General features: G+C 42.6%; 1 long non-coding RNA gene across 1 annotated transcript in view; it reads right to left on the reverse strand.

The window, feature by feature from the left end:
• Nucleotides 1-20,471, reverse strand: part of LOC130541006 (uncharacterized) — a 36,868-nt gene that overhangs the window by 2,989 nt on the left and 13,408 nt on the right. The window contains exons 3-8 of the long non-coding RNA XR_008955053.2: nt 18,264-18,334; nt 14,962-15,063; nt 9,210-9,350; nt 7,933-8,000; nt 5,026-5,280; nt 475-601 (exon numbers count right to left, since the gene is read on the reverse strand). This is a non-coding gene — a long non-coding RNA (uncharacterized LOC130541006). The remainder of the gene's footprint in view (nt 1-474; nt 602-5,025; nt 5,281-7,932; nt 8,001-9,209; nt 9,351-14,961; nt 15,064-18,263; nt 18,335-20,471) is intronic.

The following is a 20,471-nucleotide window of genomic DNA, read 5'->3' on the forward strand; positions in this document are numbered from 1 at the left end:
TAGTAAAGAGAAGAAATGTGAACTTATCAAATAGACAATAGTAGATCCCTGAAGATTTTTGAATAGGGGAGTTAACTAGAATTTAGGAAGGTAACAAGGCAGTCACACACAAGGAAGATTTCAAAGACTGGAGGTAAGTCAAACAGTACCTCTAGCAGTTATTGAGGTTGTGGGAATGGAGAGAATGACACAAGTGAGAGATGTTAAAAAAAAGGATCAAGAAGGTTTTATAAGGTATTGAATCTGGGAAACAAATGAGCAGAGGCTGAGGATAATCATTTGTAGGAGACAGTGGGGTACAGGGAGCATGAAGAACAGGGGAGAAGAGACCTGCAGGAATAAGTGCTGAGAAGCAGGAGTTTAGTGGGAGGAGTAGGAGATCCAGTCCCAAATACCGGCAAAGAAGTCCTTTCCCTCCCCCAAGCATGGCAGTCAGCCCTGCAGGAAACAGGACAAAAGGAAAGGCCATCATACCTGCCAGTCTTCCTGAAATAAACTACACCAGGGCTGCTAGATCAGAGCCACACTGGCCAGTACTCCAATCAGGATGCCGACAGTGGCTCTACCTGAAAGGCCAGGAGTACTTCTTGTACTGAAGTATCTGTCATGGAAAGAAAAGAAGAGAAGGAATAAAGGTGATGTTATTTTACAGTGTGGTACCTTAGGAACCATCACTAAGTATGAGGTAGTTTCTACTTGTTCCTTCAGGGATTAATTTTGTGGGAGGGTTGCTGATAGATGATTAGCCAACTATATTCTTGCAGTTTTTTTTCTCTCTCAATGTGTTTCTAGGTTAGTGATCAGTCTTCTGTCAATTTCATCCTGACCATGCTGCACTCAGACATTTTTGAAGGTATCATAAAGATGTGAGAAAGGCTGACTGCTATTTTCTGTGTCATTAGAACTTTGTACCCTTTCATGGTTGCATCTTTTTCTCAGTGTGTCAGTTGTGGTAGGCATGAATAAGACTGTCAGTTCTCCATGGCAGCTTGTGTTTCTCAAAAGGATTATTGAGTTCTTGGTGGAGCCCATTAATGAATAGGGTCAAGAAATTATAGGCTTATGTATGTTGAAAAATTTCCCTAGGTAATCCCAATACTCCCAGCTAATAGTTGATTAATTAATAATCGATTGACTTGATTGACAGAAGGCCCAGATCAGCACATTCCAAATTGACAACCTACTTTGCATAGAGTCCTCACTTTCCTGAAGCTCCCAGCAGGGATATGAAAGCAAGCCCCATTCTGCGAGATTCTGTTTTACTCTCTTGGGTGACTGGTGGGAGGACTCCCTGTCAGCCTTGCCATGCTCTCTTTGAACTGAAGCTAAATCTTCTTTCTCTTTCTCCCTCACAGGAGTCAGATTTGCATAGTGTTCTCAAGGCTCTCCCAGACTTTTTTCATGCCTGCCCCACTTTCCCTCACAGATATTTTTCCTAATAAATTATCTTGCATGTCTAATCCCATCTTGGATGCATCTCAGTGGGTATAAACTAACATACCAGGCTTGATTTTTTTGCACTTAGCTTTTTTCTCTCTCTCCCACATGTAGCCAGTAACTGTGTCCTAGTGTTTTATGTGTTACCTGTTTTTTATTGTGTATAGGAAAAATATATATATTTCCATATACTTATTTATATATAATATATAACAAAATAATAATATAAAATGTATAATAATGTAAAACATATACACATTTCCATATATGTATATGGAAAAAGAGGTAACACATAAAACACCAGGACATTTATATATAATAAAACTGACATATTTTATATATATATATGGTGTCTGGTAGTTTTACCCTCTCTATCAATACACACTTTTTGTCACTGCCCCTTCCCTCCCATGCAGAGCTCCCATGGCCAAATCTCCTATTTCTCCAAGTGTGTGTCCCTCACTGTCCTCTGTGCTGTGTCCCATGTGCTGTGTCCACAGCCTCCTAGTGTTTTATGTGTTACCTCTTTTTCTATATATACATATGGAAAAAGCATATACATATTTATCTCTATATATTTATTTATATACAATATATAATCTAAAAGTATATATATACAACCATTTAAAATATATACATATTTCCATATATATGAAAAAAGGTTACACATAAAACACTAGGCCATTTATATGTAAAATTCACATATGTAATATAAATGCCAATTTTATCATATATAAATGATAAGTATATACACGATAGACTTATCATATATAAGGTGAATTTGGAATGCTCTGACCTGGGCCCTCTGTCAATCAAGTCCCTGCATGGAGGCCATTCATTGCTGCCACAACTGAGACACCAAGAGAAAGATGCAACTATGAAATGGTGAAAAGTTCTAAAGTCATAGAAAATAGCAATCAGCCTTTCTCACATTCCAAAACCTTCAAAAATATCTGAGTGCAACATGTCCAGGATGGAATGAAAAACTTCAATCTTGAAAAGGAAAAAGGAAGCTGGAGGACTCACACTTTCAGATTTCAGCATCTACTGCAAAGCTACAGTAATCAATACAGTGTGGTACTGGCATAAAGGAGGACATAGTAACTAATGGCATAGAATAGAGAACCCAGAAAGAAAGCTAGCATATATGGCCAAATGATTTTTGTCAAGAGTGCCAAGACCATTCCATGGGGAAAGGACAGTCTTTTTAACATGTGATACTGGGAAAGCTGGCTATCCATGGACAAGTATGAGTTGAACCTTTACCTCACACCATATCCAAAAAAATGAACCCACAATGGATCAAAGACCTAAATGGAAGAGTGAAGACTACCAGACTCTTAGAAGAAAGCATGAGGAAAAAGCTTCATGATATTGAATTTCAGAATGATTTATTAGTTATAACTACAAAAGCATAGGCAACAAAAAAGGGATAAATTGGACTTCATGAAAATTAAAAACTTTTATATATCAAAGGCCATTATCAAGAATGTAAAAAGGCAAACTATGACATAGGGAAAATATGTGAAAATCATATATCTGATAAGGGATTAATTTCCAGAATACATGAAGAACACTACAAACCAAAAATAGCAAAAATCCCAGAACCCAATAAAAAATGGAGAAAAGACTAAAATAGAGATTTTATTAAAGAAGATATACAAATGGTCAATGAGGACATGCAAGGATTCTCAATATTAATACTTAGAGATATGCAAATCAAAACCGCAGTGATACATGACCTCACACACATTAGGGTGGCTTTGATAAAAACAACATGAACAACAACATGAACAACAACATCACATAACAAATGTTTTCGAGTACGTGGGAAAATTGAAGCTCTTAGCGTATTACTGATGGCAATGGGAAATGTTATAGCCACTGTGGAAAAATGGCATGGCATGGCCAGCTCACGCCTGTAACCCCAGCACTTTGGGAGGCCAAGATGGGTGGATCTCTTGAGGTCAGGAGTTTCAGACCAGTCTGGCAAGCGTGGCGAAACCCCATCTCTACTAAAAATACAAAAATTAGCTGGGTATGGTGGCATGCACCTGTAATCCCAGCTACTCGGGAGGCTGAGGCACGAGAATCACTTGGACCTGGGAGGTGGAGGTTGCAGTGAGCCAAGATTGTGCCATTGCACTCCAGTCTGGGTGACAGAGCAAGACCCTGTCTCAACATCAACAACAACAGGAAAGAAAATGGTATGTCAGATTCTTAAAAAAAATAAAGAATTACCACTTGAACCAGCAATTCTACTTCCGGACATACAGCCAAAAGTATTGAAAAAAATTTGAACAGATATTTGTACACTGATGTTCACAGCAGCATCACTCACAATAGCCAATGGGTGGAAACAACTGAAAAGTCTATTGAAAGATAAGTGGATGAATAAAAAGGTATATCCATGCTTTGGAATGTTCTTCAATCTTCAGGGGATAAAATTTTGACACATCGTGCAAAATGGATGAATCTTGAAGACATTATGCGAAGTGAAATAAGCCAGACACAAAAGGATAATTATTATCTACTTCCATTTATGTAAGATAGTTAGAATAGTCAATTACATAGAGACAGAAATTAGAATGGTGATTACCAGGGGTTAAGGGGAGAAGGAATGAGAGTTATCATTTATTGGGTTCAGAGGTTTAGTATAGTAGGATAAAAAAAGCTATGGAAATGGATAGTGTTGATAGTTACACAGCACTAAATTGCACTCTTAGAAACAGTTAATGGTGAGTGTTAGATATATAGTGTCTAGTACTCTTACCCTCTCTATAAATACACACTTTTTGTCACTGTTCCTTCCCTGCCATAGAGAGCTTCTGTGAGTTAATCTCCCTATTTCTCCAAGTGTGTGTCACTCACTGTCCTCTGTGGTGTATTCCATGTGCTGTGTCCACAGATTCAGACAGGCAGTGACTTCAGAGCCAGGACACAGCCCTATTCCCATTTTTTAAAGCCTTACTCATGGGAGGCTTGGCTTCTACTGGCAGCTCGATTTAGCCAGATTCAGAACCAGCCACCCAGGCACCTTATCCACATGCCCTGGCCCCAGCCCGGGTGGAGTCAGGGTAGGGTCAGTCACTGGGTGAGCCCACAGCAATGCAGGGAGCAGAGTCTGAGCTGCTTCTCCCTCACCCAAGGGGCTTCCTCCTCTCATTTGGGGAAAAGTGTGGGCTTGTTTTGAAGCCTCTGATGTTCATTGCAGCTCATGGAGTACACACACACAGACATACACACAAAGGAGACAGAAGGGATGTTTTGGTGACAGAAACAGCTTGACCATGAGGACCCTCCTCTTTCTCCCTCCATGAAGGCCCTTATACTGCATAGTGCTTGGGGCTGATAAAGCCATTTCCCTACATTTCTCAGGCTGGACCCAAGGTCATCCACCAGAAATCCGGAAAACAAGGGGAAGAGAATCTGTAGATATGAATTGGGACGGTTCAGGAGAAAAATTGGGGATTTACTTTTGTGCATGGGACACAGGCTGAGAATAAAAATGTTTTCCTGGCTCTTTCTTGGAAAGCCAGATAGGCTTCACCTGAAAGCATATTGCCAATGCTCCAGCGATCCACTTACCAGGGACTGTGATTTTCTTGGTTGTGAAGTTTTTGCCATTAGTGACTGGGTTATGGACATAACACAGATAGTCCCCACTATTCTCTGTAGTGACTTGGGGGATAAAGAGCTCTTGTCCTGTTTGCTCGTTATTCCCATTCAGCAGCCAAGGATGCTCTACTGATGGGTTAGAGCCCGCAAGGCAGGAGACATTGAGGTTTGACCCTGGATAGTAATAGGTGTCTGAAGAATAAGTTGTGGGTTCATCTGGGCCATCTGGAGCAAAGAGAATAAAGTCACAGGTAATGTTATCAGAGGGAATGGGAAGCTCCTGGTCTGTGAAAGGGACACAGTGTTCCTTTTTGCCAAGTCACAACCCCAAAGTCCCAGCCAAACTTCCTCTGTGTTCACTGAACTGGAGGAGTCAACGACATTCACCTGTTTCTCCCATCACAAGCTGTGAAACCAGAGTCTCCTAAGACCGGAGAAGCCCCTCCCTTCCTGGGCCTACCCAGGTTTGCCTGGGACAGCAAGTCATGGCCAGCTTGGGGGTCCAGGGGTAAGTGTCTTCATACTTGGACCTGAGAGGGACTGAGAGGCCTGGCCTCGAGTTATGTGGATTTGGGCTGGCAGCCTTGTCCATGAAGGAAAAGAGGATACTCACAGAGAACATCCAGGTGACCGGGTCACTGTGGCTTGTACTCACTACATTCTTCCTTTGACATTCAAAGAGTCCTGTGTCACTCCTTGTGACACTGAGTAGAGCAAGGATCCTGTTATCATTGGACATCTTTAGCCTGGGACTGAGTGTGAGTCTATGACTATTTACCCACCACATGTAGATTGTGCCGTGAGTATCAGGTTCACGGGTTAAGACCACAGCCTCCTCATCCTCCGCGGGGTTGCTGGTGACATAGGGCTTGGGCAGATTCACTGTGCAGATAACAGAGAAGATTCCTCTGTGTGGCGCTGTGTCCGGAATTGGTGGGTTCTTGGTCTCACTGACTTCAAGAATGAAGCCGTGGACCCTCGCAGTGAGTGTTACAGCTCTTAAGTTGGCGCGTCTGGAGTTTGTTCCTTCTGATGTTTGGATGTGTTTGGAGTTTCTTCCTTCTGGTCGGTTCGTGGTCTTGCTGGTTCAGGAGTGAAGCTGCAGACCTTCGTGGTGAGTGTTACAGCTCTTAAGGCGGCGTGTCTGGAGTTGTTCATTCCTCCCGGTGGGCTCGTGGTCTCATGGTCTCGCTGGCTTCAGGAGTGAAGCTGCAGACCTTCACAGTGAGTGTTACAGCTCATAAAAGCAGTGTAGACCCAAAGAGTGAGCAGTAGCAAGATTTATTGCGAAGAGCAAAAGAACAAAGCTTCCACTATGTGGAAGGGGACCCCAGCAGGTTGCCACTGCTGGCTCAGGCAGCCTGCTTTTATTCTCTTATCTGGCCCCACCCACATCCTGCTGATTGGTAGAGCCGAGTGGTCTGTTTTGACAGGGTGCTGATTGGTGCATTTACAATCCCTGAGCTAGACATAAAAGTTCTCCACCTCCCCACCAGATTAGATACAGAGTATCCACACAAAGGTTCTCCAAGTCCCCACCAGAGTAGCTAGATACAGAGTGTCCATTGGTGCATTCACAAACCCTGAGCTAGACACAGGGTGCTGACTGGTGTGTTTACAAACCTTGAGCTAGATACAGAGTGCCCATTGGTGTATTTACAATCCCTGAGCCAGACATAAAGGTTCTCCAAGGCCCTAGCAGAGTAGCTAGATACAGAGTGTCGATTGGTGCATTCACAAACCCTGAGCTAGACACAGGGTGCTGATTGGTGCGCTTACAAACCTTGAGCTAGACATAAAGGTTCTCCACATCCCCACCAGACTCAGGAGCCCAGCCGGCTTCACCCAGTGGATCCCGCACTGGGGCTGCAGATGGAGTTGCCTGCCAGTCCCACGCCATGTGCCTGTGCTCCTCAGCCCTTGGGTGGTTGATGGGACTGGGTGCTGTGGAGCAGGAGGTGGCACTCCTCAGGGAGTCTCCGCCCGCACTGGAGGCTCGGGCCGCACATGGAGGGGGTGGGAGGCTCAGGCATGGCGGGCTGCTGGTCCCGAGCCCTGCCCTGCCAGAAGGCAGCTAAGGCCCAGTGAGAAATCGAGCACAGCGCCGGTGGGCTGGCACTGCTGGGGGACCCAGTACACCCTCTGCAGCCGCTGGCCCGGGTGCTAAGCCCCTCATTGCCTGGGGCCAGCAGGGCCAGCCGGCTGCTCCGAGTGCGAGGCCTGCCAAGCCCAGGCCCACCCGGAACTCCAGCTGGCCCGCAAGCGCCACGCGCAGCCCCGGTTCCCGCTGGCGCCTCTCCCCCCACACCTCCCTGCAAGCTGAGGGAGCTGGCTCTGGCCTTGGCCAGCCCAGAAAGGGGCTCCCACAGTGCAGCGGTGGGCTGAAGAGCTCCTCAAGTGCTGCCAAAGTGGGAGCCCAGGCAGAGGAGGCACCGAGAGTGAGCGAGGGCTGTGAGGACTGCCAGCATGCTGTGACCTCTCAGCACCACTGATTTCTCCATGAGCATTTTCCAATCACAGTTGACATCTCCCACCTCTCAGCCAATCCATGTCCTTAAAAGCCCACAGCAGGTCTGTGTACCAAAAGACAGATGGATGCATGATGATCTGAGGGCTCAGAGGCCATGGGGCCACCTGCTCTGTGTGGGAGATGCATAGACTTCTGAAGTGTGAATCGAGCAGCAATGTTGGTGAAGTGTGAATTGAGCAGGGTCAAACAATTAGAGTTTGATTAACTTTGTTTAAATTGGGCAGAGTACAAGTGAGGCAGCAGTGGCTCATGCATCTCCCCACCCGAAGGACCCCACCTTATGACAATGTTGTTATTATGAATACACAGGTGTGTATGAAACAGGCAGTAAATCAGACAGCACCCACCTGGCCAGCTCCACCTGGTCCTAGGAACCACCAGTATTCCCATTATGTGTATGTTACAGCTTTTTAGGCTGCAAAATATAAAATACAACTTCATAATATAAAATATGCTATTGTCGATACAAAATATTGAATATGAAGCTGAATATATTGTTCCACTTTTTCTCACTCTTGTTAAACTTTGCTGTTTCAGTTTTGGAAGTTCCTATTGACACACACTTAGGCTAGAGATTCTTTCCTCAGCTGTGTGCAGCCTACCAGTAAGCCCATGGAGGGCCTTCTTTATTTCTCTTAAAGTGTTTTTAATCTCTAGTATTTCTTTTGCTTCTTTCTTAGAATAGCCATCTCTGTTTAAGTCACCCATCTATTCCTGAAAGGTGTCTCCTTTTTCCATCATAATCCTTAACCAGAGTTGTTTTAAATTTCCAGTCTGATAATTTCAACATCCCTACAACATCTGTGTCTGGTTCCGATCCCTGCTCTGTCTTTCAAACTGCATTATTATTATTTTTTTTTTTGCCATAGTCTGTCTTGTATTTTTTTGAAAACTACACATGATGTACTGGGTAAACGGGACTTGAGTGAGCAGGCATTCAGTGACACGGTGGTGAGTGTTGGGAGGGAAGGGTTCTGTGGTTCTGGATGAGGTCTGTGTCCTGGGCTGTGAATGTCACAAGTGCCTCTCAGGTTTTTCTTTCCATTAGGTGGGATATGATGACTTGAGGCTGGAGTTGGATATTTCCCCTCCCCCTGGCCAGTTAAGCTTCCATCAAACTCCAGCTAATTAGGCTGCAGTGAAATAGTTTCTCTTAAATGTAGGTCTTACCAAGAAGAATATAATTCACTGACAACTTTCCAAGTGTTTTTTTCCCTTCTTCCTACAAGAAGGATGCAGGGATTCTTGTTTGATATTGACTGTGAGAACCTGGTAGAGCTCCAGGAGGTAAAAGTCATAAAACTGTTCCCCTACTCCCAAGACTAATCCATCCACTGTTGTGTTTATCTCTGCGCTGTGTCCACACTGAGCCTCCAGAATTTCCTCAATTACAGTTCAGGTTTTCTGACCCCAGCACTGGTTTCCACTGGGGTTTCTGTGCCTGTGTTTCTGCTCAGGTACGGTGCACTGCTCTGTATTTGCCTGTGGGTCTCTTCAATATGTGGGCCAGTTAGCACTGAGAACTTGCTTCCTGAGAAATCTAAACGAGTTGTTGATTTTTCAGTTTGTTCAGCTTTTTACTTGTTGTTAGAACTGAGTGAAAATTTTTAAACTACTTACATACCTGATGGAAATTCGAAGTCTCTAGGGCATGACTGGAGGATATGAGCACCACAGCAGGTTGAGGATGGAGTCATGAGTGAAATGGGTGAAATGAGCCCATGGGCTTTGGAAACTGCAGATCTGTCCTTCTGCCTCTGACCCCCTGGTGAGTCCATGTAGAAAGTGAAACCACCTTTGCAAAGCATACGATGATGAGAGAAAGCTAGCTTGGCTGACCCCATCTCACCTCTAGCCTCAGGCTGGCTGTCCTCTCTGATTCTTGGGCATAGGCCAGGGTAAGCATGGGAGGAATTTATAGTTTAACTTTGAAGCAAGGATGATAATAGTCCCTCCTGAAAATTAGCTCCTCCTTATCGGGGACTACCTTGATAAATCTAAGAAAAGACCATGAATTATGGAGGGGCCCAAATTCTGCTAAAATGCAGGCATAGTTTCTATAATCCCTTACTGCTCAGGAGTCATGTGTCCAGAGGTCACAAGATTTGTGACTTTCCTAGTTGCTCCTATAGATAGCAACACTATTGTAGAATCTGAGATTTATCTTTTCAGATATTTCTCAGATTTTTGCATTCCAGCAACCTGCTGACCTCATCTAGACTCATGAGCAATGGCTCAAACAGTCATGTGGCCCCCACTCAGAGGCAGATTCAACAAATACAGACCATTTCCCCTATCTGCATCATTTCATCTCCAGCCAATCAACAGTACTTATTCCTTAGACCTTTGCCCCTCAAAGTTTTTGAAAAACTCTAACCTCTGAGCCATTGGGGAAGCTGATTTGAGTCATAATAAACTTCTGTCCTCCTGTTTGGCAGCCTTGGGCTAAGTAAAACCATTGTTTACTGCACATCACCTTCTCAATAAATTGGCTTTGCCTGTGCAGAGGGCAAGAACCTGTCAGGTGATTATAAGAATGGATGGAGGCGCCACTGATCTCTTTCTGTTGGCCTCTTTCATGAGTCAGCCTCTCAGAGGGAAAGGGCCCTGGACTGGGACACAGTGGAAGCTCATTCTCTTGGTGACCCGGGGACATTACCTTATTATGGTTCCTGGCAGGGGTGGCTGCTTTGGCTGATTTTGGTGCATTTTTCATTTACCAGAAGGCAGGACGGGCCTCAGTGTGAGCAGAAAGGAAACGGAGCAGTCAGCTTTGTTAGAGAGGGTGTCTGGGTAAGTCCTCAGGGTGGAGGAAGCTGTGCAGGACAGGGCTCATCAGGTAGAATGAAAGAGGGATGCACTTTTTTCACTGAACACCTTTCAGATGTCTCACCAACTCTGGCCTCACTGGGCTGTGCCTTTCCTCCTGAGCCCTGAGCCCTGATTCCTGGCAGGAAGGGAGGGAGGAAGCGTGAAGCTGGGATGTGTGCTGTCCGGGTTTCTTCCATCTCTGGAATCTTGACAGCGAGGGACCCTAATGTGTTACCTCAGAGGAGACCGTGGGAAAAAGCTATTTCACAGGGGTGCCTGGCTTATGAAGTGAGGGAAATTCAGACCGAGTTGGACTCATGAACTACTGGGACCCTGTCCCATGTCAGCAAACAGCTTTTCTAGCTCAGCGTTTCTCTCTGTGGCTAATTCTTTTGTGTGATTTCTGAGCCCATGCTAGAGTCCTCCTCACGATGCCTGATGGTCAGACCTGTGTGGGGAGACCTAATGATGGGGTGGGGGTGGTCTTGTGTGTCACACAGAGTGTCCAGGGAACAGGCTTTGTGACTGTCTCTGCCCCAGCCCCACAACAAGATCTGGATAGTGGGCTGGGTCAGATAAAGTCAGAATCCATGGGGAAGGGTATGTGTCCTGGCAGTGCCGAGGTTCCTGCCTCCAGGTTAGCTCTCAGTTTCTGCAAATACATTTATGTTGTGCATGTGCCATTTCCTGGACTGTTTCATGTCCTTAAATCCTTGAACCTGTCTGCAGATAATGTCATGAGAGGTCTGCATGGACGTATATGAGGGCTATCTGATTAGGGTGGATGTGTTTTACATAGTGGGGTTTTTTTTTTCACCAAACACTTTTCAAAAAATTGTGGTTGAGTGTATATATAGAAACACATACATACTTATATTCGTTAGATGTGAGCATATATTCATATAAATTTAATATGTAGATACATATGTCTATAAATATACACATATATGTGTGTATGTATATGTGTATATATGTATATGTATATATATGTATATGTGTGTGTATGTATATATATATATATATATATATATATATTGTACCATTTTAACCACTTCACTTAAGGGGAGAGAGAGAGAGAAGAGAGTTTCTGCTAATACCAAATCTGGGTTAAATAAGGGTGGTCCTATTTCCTGGGGTTGGGCTTTTGCTAGATGTGTCAATTCCTGTTGGAAGTGAGCTAGAGAGGTTACATGCTTAACCAATTTAGAGATTTTCTATATGAAAATCATCTGTGAGCACATTGATAAGTTCTATCCTTTCCTAGGTGAAAAGCTTGGTGTAGGATTTTAAGGACTTCCCATTGGCTGAAGGCTGGCAAATGGAGTTTGCCATCCTCTGACTACAGCCATTCTGAGGACTGGAAAGAATACCCTGAGAAGTGGCCTATTTTATTTCTGCAGGAAGGTACTGAGGTTTAATTTATCTTACGGAGTCTTCCTAGATTAGAAGGCTTTGAGGTGTGTTGATGCCTTGCCAGTGACTTAGCTGCCTGATCAGCGAACCTATTTCCTTTGGCTACTTCATCTGTTCCCTTTTTGATGTTCTCTATAATGTATCACTGCTATTTCACATGGAAGAAAACTGAGGATAATAACCTGTTAATTTTTTGGTGATATTTCATAGGAAATCCATTGGTGGTAAGAAAATGCCTTTTATTTTAAATGGCAGCATGAGCATGAAGAACTCAAAAAGCATACTTGGAATCAGTGTAAATGTTAGCTACCTTTCCCTTGCTTAATTTAAGTGCTATTGTAATAACTATTTGTTTAGCTGATTGAGCATCTGCACCTGAAGAGAGATGTTATTTAGAGTGACTACTGCTTATCCTACTTTACGTATTTCTTGCTTTACCAGCTGATTGTTAGCTAAGAGCTCCCTCTAGAGGAAAGTAATTTTGCCACATTAAGTGGGGGTGTAAACCGTTTTTTCCTAGGGTTAATTTGGAGGCTTTTCTGATTAGTAGAGCTATTGTGACAGTGGTTTGGAAGCAGGTGTAAAAAATAGGTCCTCCTAACTGCAAATAAGAGGTTGAGAAAAATATTGGATTAGAATTTTTAATGAGACACCCCTTATGGTTGTGCTATGGGAAGAGGGGAGGCCTGGATAAGAAAGGAGAAAAGAGAGAGACTGGATCTAGTGTTTAGAAGGAGTTCTACTTTCCTTCCTATAATTTCCAGAATCACCTGTGTGTCCTGTGCTGTAATGGCAGTTTGAGCTGCTGGAGCCAGGGGTTTGAGCCCCTGGACCCCTCAGTCCTGCTGGACCACTGTGAGACTGGTTCTGAACCCAGTGACCTCCATCTCTGGGAGCAGTTGCATCTCCAGTGGTCTCCACCACAGGCTGGACAGGGTCAAGGTGGCTTCCTCTTGCTGTTTGGACACTCCTTCCTCAAATGCCCTGGCTTGCCACACCGAGAGCAACTAGTGGATACACCTCTGGGATCCTGGACTTGCAACTCTGCAAAGCAGCTACTAGAGGCTTTGTCCTTCTCTTGAGCATTCTGTCTTTCTTCTGGGCCTTCTCCTAGTCCCTATTATAAAAGACTGAAGTGGCTACCCTTAGAAGGTTTTCCAAGGTGCTATCTGCTACTATAGCTTGCCTTTTATAGGTTCCTTCTAATATTGGGAGCTTTCTGTATAATAAAACTCATCTTTTAGAATGGGCTGTCGCTTGACTGAATCAGGAGATAAAAAGGTGTGCACTAATAGTGCCCCTCTCAACCTATCCATAAAGGCTGCAGGATTCTCATCTGGCTTTCAGTCTATCATAGACAGTTTAGAGGAATTAAGAAGTCTGGGCTTAGTTTTTCTTTTCCATTCATCTGCAGAGCTATTGGGGTTTCAATCAGGGTTGTCAAGAGGTACTGCTTCACTTCTTATTTGGAATGGTGTTTCTGCTATTTCTTCACTTTCCATATCTCCTTCCTTCCCTTTTGGTGTATTATAGGAGATATGTTGCTCATCTCCAAAATTCTCTGCTGCTTGCAGAGCTGCCTGTTTTTCAGCTACAGTTAGGGTTTGGTTTAGGAGCAGCATAACATCCTTCCATGTGAGGTGAAACACCTGACTTAAATTCTGGAAAGCTTCTATATACCTATCAGGATTGTCTGAAAATTGGCCTAAGTCTTACTTTATTTGCCTAAGGTCCTGTAATGAGAAGGGAACTTGGAAGGACCCCAAATTATGGAGATTCTTCTCGGATGGTTCCCTTGGAAGTTGCTTTTCTAATTTGAGGGGATTATTCTTTATAGGCCTGCCTGATATGGCTGTTAAAAAAATCTGGGTTGCTGTTACAGTGCTTGTAAATGTTTAGTAAAAATGCCCTGTCATTGTGCAAAATAGAATGAGTTGCTTTTCTCTTGAAAGTCCTGAGGTTAAAAGAGTTCTAGTGCCTCAGAGTGCACTCCAGAGGGGTGCAAGCTGAAGATAGTCTGTTAGCCATTGAGAAAAAGAAGTGAGAATGAAAGTATCCTTATAGTCCTCCTTCTTTCATTGTGACCCAGAGTGGAGTGGAAGACAGTGGGAGCGTCCCCCCAACTGTTTTCTCTCCTTGGTTCTTGAGTCCTGGCACTGTGTTAAATGTGCCGCCCATGGTTGTAGGTGTGGCCCTGTAAGCCATGGAACTGGATAAATGAAGTGATGGGATTAGCCACACTTTACCCATGCAACATTAGCTTATCTGCCTGTGATCTGCCTGGCTTCCTGAAAAATGAATCTCTGGAGAAACTGTAGCAGTTGCCTTTGAGCAAGCTTTCTTTAAGAGAGGGAATGTGCCAGTTGCCAGTTATGGCCCATGCTAAAATATTTACCCTCAGAAAAGTGGTCCTGGTTAACTCTGTTCTTAAAATGTCCTTACTAATTAAATACTGTTCTAATTGGAGATAGAATAAGTACCTTAAATGAACATAGGGACCTAATGGCAGTTTTTCCTGCTGATGGGACAATATTGGAACTAAAATTTGGCTATGGAAGACATTTTACCTCTAACTGTTGAAAGCAGAGTTTTCCCATTCACAGAAAGGGCTTTTCTATCAGTGCAAAAAGAGACAATTGAAAAAGTGCAGTGTTATGGCAAAGGACCAACAAAGTGCCTCATGAGGAGGATTTCTGTTTCCCCTAGGTGACACTGTTGGCTTAGAAATACCATGTGCTTACCAAAGGAAGGAGAGAGAGAGAGACAGAGAGAGAGGGAGGTACCTATTGTGTTAGTTATTATAGCATGTACCGATCCTTCCTAACAGAAGTGTTTCCCTGAACTGTAAAAATTTCTATATATTGCATACACAGAAAGAATAGGAGACATAGAGACCATGGATAGAAAGGAAGAACAAATTTGCAACAGGATAGCAAATTAGGAGACCCATTACCAACATCTGGATGGGATGCCGGAGGCTGTGTTCAGTCCAGAGCCTTTGAATAACATCAGGGGGTGTCCTGGCCAGAAATTCTCAGCTGCTCCAGGACATCCCCCAGCCTCATGTGATGGTGAGGTTCTCCATGAAAGGAAACTAGTTTGAAGAGAACCTTGAAATTAAAGGACAGATTTGAGGTTTGCTCCATACTCACCATTCTGATGTTTCTATCTTCTCTTCTGATCACAATCCCAGATGAGAACTCCCAAATAAAATGGCTCTGTTTGGGAATCTACCCATTGTTCTTTGTCACACACTGAAAAAGAATTCAGGACATGGAAACACATGAAGAGTGGGTTTAGGAGTGAAAAATTTAACAGACAAAAAAGAAGAGAGAGAGGAAAAGCTTTCTCATATTGAGAAAACAGTCACCCAAGAGAGGGTCTCCAATTTGGGGTGGAATGCAATTGATTTTGTACAGAGACTTGAGGAGGCAGTGACTGATTTACATAGGGTCCAGGGGATTGTTTTGACCAGGTGTGCCGTTTAAATAGCCCGAGAAAAGACTGGCCCTCCCACCCTAATCTTTTATTAGGCAAATGTGACTTCTACCTGGTGGTCACCATGACACCTGCACATGTGGTGACAAGGAAAAAAGAGCAGGAACCGCCATATTGGGAGTACCTGGCTCTTAGTTGCCTGCAGCTATATATGCATATCTATGCTTGCAGCCTGATCATTCAGTCTGTTTTCTGTTAGAAATGGTTTGGGGGCTGCTTTTTATTAAAGGAAAATTCCATCAAGATTTCTTTTACCCTTTCTAGCTGCCTAAAAATAATTTCTCAATAACTCCTGTATTAGGACCCCTTTAGGAAAACAGAAAAGATGACACAGACTCTCCTGTAGGGGAGTAACCATAGTTTTTTTTTCTCATGGAACCCCAAGAGTTGCAAGTGAATGGATTTCTCTCAGGTCTAAAACTCTGCTCTTTTCTCCATTGTGTTACCTGACCTCTTTGCCTGTTGCATTACTTTGTACTGTAAAAGTATTTGACCTTGTGTGTGTAATGGTTGCTGGGTCAGTGGTAAGAGCTATGGTTTTGAAGGTGACTAACAGTGGTTATAATAAATTATTCTAGCTTCAGAGGGCTACTCATTTCTTTGCATATTTAGATGCAAAAGACACAGTTTAAACAATTAAGGAAATACCTTTGTAGCAAAGTACTCTGTGGAAGTGTTGCAAAGTATGGTCCCCATTGCATTTTCCTCTTCTTGGGGACCTGGGATTCAGTGAAATCCTTGATTTTTAATGTCTAAATGTTGTCCCTTCCAATTGGTTCTCTTTTTTACATATTTAAATGATTAGAATCTAAAAATTGAAAATGCTTTATTGGCCCTCTTCCTTAATGGGCTCTATCTTCAGCACAGTGATTCAGTTGAAGAACAGAGACCAAATTAAAAGCTTCGTCTCTAAATAAACAACAGGTGCTGCAGAGGATGTGGAGAAATAGGAACACTTTTACAGTGTTGGTGGGACTGTAAACTATTCCAACCCTTGTGGAAGTCAGTGTGATGATTGCTCAGGGATCTAGAACTAGAAATACTATTTGACCCAGCAATCCCATTACTGGGTATATACCCAAAGGATTATAAATTATGCTGCTATAAAGACACATGCACAGGTATGTTTATTGTGGCACTACTCACAATAGCAAAGACTTGGAGCCAACCCAAATGTCCAACAATGATAGACTGGATTAAGAAAATGTGGATCATGCACACAATGGAACACTATGCAGTCATAAAAAATGATGAGTTCATGTCCTTTGCAGGGACATGGATGAAGCTGGAAACCATCATTCTCACCAAACTATCACGAGGACAAAAAATCAAACACCGCATGTTCTCACTCATAGGTGGGAGTTGAACAGTGAGAACACATGGACACAGGAAGGGGAACATCACACACCAGGGCCTGTTGTGGGGTGGGAAGAGGGGGGAGGGATAGCATTAGGAGATATACCTAATGTTAAATAATGAGTTAATGGGTGCAGCACACCAACATGACACATGTATACATATGTAACTAACCTGCACGTTGTGCACATGTACCCTAAAACTTAAAGTCTAATAAGAAATAAATAAATAAAACCCCATGGTAAATTTCTATTATTTTTGTGTTACCTTGGCATCTTTTTAATCTTCCTTGAACACACCAAATTTTTTCTTGAAAAAGCTTAAGTTCTCTCTCTCTTTGCTTTGAGATGTAAATGTGCTATGTATTTTCTCTAAAACTTGGTAAAGCCCTCCTCAGATAAATGTTAACCTTTACCATTTACAAGAAAGCAATTTGAATCCAACTATCCTTTAAAATGATGGGTTTTACTGATCTCATGCCTAAAGCCCTAAAATCAAAATTCTAAAATCTTTTTGTCTCTCTCTATCTTTATGTGAACATATATATGTTATATGTTTTATCACATACATGTTTATGTCACACATTTATATACTGTTGACACATAGTATCAAATTAATGTAAAAATAAATGGGTACATACAAATTAAGTGAATAAGCCCAAATGCTTTTCTATCCATGTGATTTTAGTAACCTTTGGTGAACATAGATAGTTTTAAAATTGTTGGTAAAATAAAGTAGAAATGTCTTCATAATTTAATTTATACGTTTTTGCCTATGTCTGTTGGCAGGCAGGTTTATATTGTCTTTACTAGATGTTTTAAGGTCAGCAAACAGTTGGTTCCATATATATACATTTTCTTAATTTGTCTGTGAGCTTATGTCTTTATATTTGAAGCTTTAAATTCTGAGTTCTAGATGAGTGACCATAGTAAGAACTGGGGACAAAACCCATCCCATCCTCCGGCTGTGCCTTTTGGCCATGCTGGGAGAGGTGAGATTATCCAGGCATTTTCTTCATAGCTCTGTTCTTTGTCTTGGGCTTTGCATCTGGTGCATAGTTAGAATGATTTACTCCCTAGTTTTTTTTCTACTGAGAATAAGGCTGTGTAAGTCTGTTTTTACATTGCTACAGACAAATACATGAACCTGAATAATTTATAAAGAAAATAGGTTGAATGGTCTCATGATTCAGCAGGTTGTAGAGTAAGCATGATTCTGGCATCTGCTCAGCTTTCGAGGAGGCCTCAGAAAACTTACAATCATGGAGAAAGCCAATGGTGGAGGAAGACATCTTATATAATGGGAGCTGGAGGAAGAGAGCAAGGGTTGCACACTGGTAAACAACCAGATAAAACTCACTGTTGCTACAACAGCACCAAGGAGAAGGGTCTTAAAATATGGGAAACCACCTCCATGATCCAATCACATCCAACCAGGCTCCACCTCCAACTTTGGAGGTTACAATTTGACTTGAGATTTGGGTGGGGGTAAAGTTCCAAAAAAGTATTATTCTCTCCATCGTCCCTCCCAAATCTCATGTCTTTCTCACATTTAATAATATAAGAATGGCTTCCCAACAGTCTCCAGAGTCTTAACTCACTCAGCATTAACTCAGAAGTCCAAAATAGCAAGTTTCATCTGAGACAAGGCAAGTTCCTTTTACCTATGAGCCTGTAAATTCAAAAACAAGTTAGTTACTTTCAAGACACAATGGAAGTATAGGCATTGGGTAAATACTCCCATTCCAAAGGGAAGAAATAGGCTGAAGGAAATAAGATACAGGCCCCATGAAAGTCTGAAAGCTTGCAGCACAGTCTTTAAAACTTAAAGCTGCAAAATAATCTCCTTTGACCCCATATCTCATATTCGGGGCACACTGATGTAAGGCTTAGTCTTCCAAGGTTCTGGGCATCACAGGAACATTCCAAGAGAGTCACAAAAGAATTTGTAGTGTGGCTTTTGATGCTGAACAGTGTATTAGACCGAGTAAGTCACTGAAGAGAAAAAAGTCAGAGGAGAAGATGGGTGAGGGTGACAGAAATGGAATGGTGAAAGGAAAGTTCTGATAAAAATTTTTATCAGCTGGGCATGGTGGCTCACGCCTGTAATCCCAGCACTTTGGGAGGCTGAGGTGGGCAGATCACGAGGTCAGGAGTTCGAGACAGCCTGACCAACATGGTGAAACCACATCTCTACTAAAAATACAAAAATTAGCCAGGTGTGGTGGCACACACCTGTAATCCCAGCTACTCAGGAGGCTAAAGGCAGGAGAATCACTTGAACTTGGGATGTGGAGGTTGCAGTGAGCTGAGATCATGGCATTGCACTCCAGCCTGGGTGACAGAGTGAGACTCCATCCCAAAAAAAAAAAAAAAGTTTACCCAAGCGCTCATCTGGTACCTTGCTCTTTGACTAATATCTTACACATTTTGATTTACTCTTCCACTTTCATTTTCTGATGCACAAAGGGTCACACTTCTGCTGAAGATGAGAAAAGAGGCTGAGGGAGCTCAAATAAGTGGTCTAGAGTCATCCAGCTACTTCATTGAGGTTGTGTCTTTTACCTTGACATTTGTGCACAGACAGAAAAGTGACACACAGAAGGAAGGCAAAGGAAGTTTTTGTTGTGGGTGACATTTATGAAAGTTACCTGTGTTGGCAGAATAATGGACTCCTAAAATGTTTGCACCCTAGCTCTGGAACATGTGCATTTACTTTTCTTGGTAAAAACATGGTGCAGGGGTGATAAAATTAAAATCTTAAGATGTGGACATTGTTCTAGATTATCTGGGTGGGCCCATTGTAATCAGAAGTGTCCTTGTAAGTGACAAAGAAAAGCAGGGGCATCGGTGTGAGAATGATGAGCCTGTGAAACTCCACTGGCCAATGCTGGGTGTGAGCATGCATCAAAAGACAAAATTACAACTAATGTAGTTATAGATTTTATTTTTCATTTATTATTTGAGGCAGCTCTTACTCTGCAAATATAGTGACAGCCCTCCCTGGGCTATACAATAACAAAACAGTGGGTTTTGTCAAGTGGGAACCAGTAAACAATGTCATATAAATAAATAAATTGGTGAACATTAGGGTACTTCAGGTCTCTTTTCTGTAAAAGTTAAAGCAGAGGAAACTTATTATGCTGTCTCAGGTAGAGTGGAATCTCTTCTTTTCAACAAAAAACAAAGGTCTGTTCTGGTATCTCTTTGCTTCATTAAAATTTCAGTTGTAGACTGTAGCATTTAGCAGGAGTGGTTCTATTTTGGAGTCTCTAGGCTCTCACCTAGGTGAGAGTGTGACCAAAATTTAAAGCATTGGCATTCATCTCAGTAACCATCATATTGGGCTTCCATCATTTATAAGTTTATGATGTCTTCCTGATCACACATTTCTTTGAGTTTTTGTCATTTCAGCCAAAGAGAGACCCTTTGGTATTTGTTGATGGCTGCACACAAAACTTTTTAAGAACTTTTGTAGAATTCACCACACCAAAATATAGAATTTAAAAACCTATAGAATTTATCACACCAGAGAGACTACTAGTATGACTATTAGGAGGATAACACCAAAAGTTTGGAGTATGCACTTTAGGCAAAATGCAAACCAAGTAAAATAGAATAGATCAAAGAGTGAGCCAGAAGAGTCTAGCAATTTTAACCAAGTAGTATGTTTGGTAACTTCTGTGATTGAGTCATTATTATACTCGATATATTTCTTTATGTGCAACAGTCAGTGTCAGAAACTGCACAGGCTCCTCCCTCTTCAGCTGGTAGGGAACAATTTTATTATGTAGCATTCAATGGCTCAT

The sequence above is a fragment of the Pan paniscus genome, chromosome 20, assembly GCF_029289425.2.
Source record: "Pan paniscus chromosome 20, NHGRI_mPanPan1-v2.0_pri, whole genome shotgun sequence".
Taxonomy (NCBI): domain Eukaryota; kingdom Metazoa; phylum Chordata; class Mammalia; order Primates; family Hominidae; genus Pan; species Pan paniscus.